Source organism: Penaeus chinensis, chromosome 21 (genome assembly GCF_019202785.1).
Source record: "Penaeus chinensis breed Huanghai No. 1 chromosome 21, ASM1920278v2, whole genome shotgun sequence".
Classification (NCBI taxonomy): domain Eukaryota; kingdom Metazoa; phylum Arthropoda; class Malacostraca; order Decapoda; family Penaeidae; genus Penaeus; species Penaeus chinensis.
In genome coordinates this window covers 18,261,533-18,263,051 of record NC_061839.1, presented here as the reverse complement: position 1 = coordinate 18,263,051, position 1,519 = coordinate 18,261,533, and the positions used below count along the sequence as shown (strand labels likewise).

The 1,519-nt window shown below is 31.1% G+C and overlaps 1 protein-coding gene across 3 annotated transcripts in view; it reads left to right on the top strand.

Annotated features, from left to right (window-relative positions):
- The window catches only part of LOC125036367, a 15,346-nt gene extending 14,053 nt beyond the window's left edge, over window positions 1-1,293 (top strand). For all 3 annotated transcript variants that reach the window (XM_047628942.1, XM_047628943.1, XM_047628941.1), the window contains exon 5: window positions 1-1,293. This exon is cut by the window's left edge and continues 487 nt beyond it. The gene's annotated coding sequence lies outside the window, so the exon portion shown is untranslated.
- The last annotated feature ends 226 nt before the right edge of the window (window positions 1,294-1,519 follow it).

The following is a 1,519-nucleotide window of genomic DNA, read 5'->3' as shown; positions in this document are numbered from 1 at the left end:
TGTGAACTAATTTGCATTTTGCAATGTCATATATCATCAGAGTGCTGTCATAATGATAATTTAAAGTAATATTTTGTGGTACTGTTTTTTGAAGTGGACATGTTGGGAAGCAAAGAAAATTGCTATATTTGGCCATTCATGGTGATATTATATATACATTCTATATTGTTGATATGACTGTTTTAGTGGTAAGACTTTTCACTTAGAGATGAAACCAATCACTAAAGTGACAGTTTAAAAAGGGACACAGAACAAGAGTATTATTTACTGCAATTATTGATGATTTTCATGCACCTGCTCACACACAAGCATGTTCACACACACATGAAAATAATAACACACAGAAAGGTATGTATTTGCACCCTACCCAGAATCAACCAATTATGTTTAAGAGCATCTATCAGTAGCTAAGTATTTTGAAACTGAGGTACTCACTGGTTGAACTGTTCATTGCTTCTGTAAAGACTATTATCATATTATATTTTATGTTCTTTCTTTACTTGTCTTTTTCATGTTGCCCTCCTAAGAGTATCTTTGTAATTTGTGGCTAGGCAGTAGTGTATGAGAAGACATTCAAGGTTGCAACTACTTAGTCCAGAGAGAGTATCAGTAACATCCATACTGGTATAGGAATTATCAATTCACCCGGTGTTACTCCTTTCAAATATGTATATATGTATATTTTTTTTTACAAATACTGTACTGCAGTGTGTCTGTTTTATATCAATACATGTAATTCTCTTGTGCTATTGTTGTTGGTATTATTTTCATAAGGGTCATCTCTTGTGTAATATTCGGTATATTATATTTATCTATATTATGTTTTACCTGAATCACCCATATTTAAGCTTATGTTTATGGTTTTCAGGAGTGAATGAACAATAAAACCAGTGTAATTTTAAAGTTTGGTCATTAAGTAAAGGATGCTGTAAGTATTCATCCTTGTTCGGAAATTTTGTCAAACGTTTGGATGCACTGCTTTCTGATAAAGGTTAACTTGTTTCTGTCTTATGATGATATGTATTTATCTTTGTGTTTATGAGACTGGATCAGTGATTGACCATGTAATGCAAACCATAATAAATGGTACCAATAACAAACAAAATGAGATAAAGAGAGAAGGCATCCTGCTAGGCAGTTTATTGAAGAAATATCAACCCATATAGTATGATTTTAATTACTTCAATCTGTCTGGTGTATTATTTTTATTGGAATGATGTACATTGACTATTGTAACTGTCTGCTGGGTGAAATTTAAACACTATTTCCATGCAAATACATTCAAAACACATATGCATACACTCATTCCTTCCTTGCTATCTCTTACTTTTATGCATGTTAATGATCACAGACATTTCAAACCAAATATTAATGGAGATGTATTGAATACCAATAATTATTTGCAATATAGTAATTATTTATTTAATCAAAACTGTTTCAGGCTGTATGCTTAAATAATAGGAATCAGCTTTGACTAAACTTAACAACAATCACATGTGATACAAGAGGTAAAAATAAA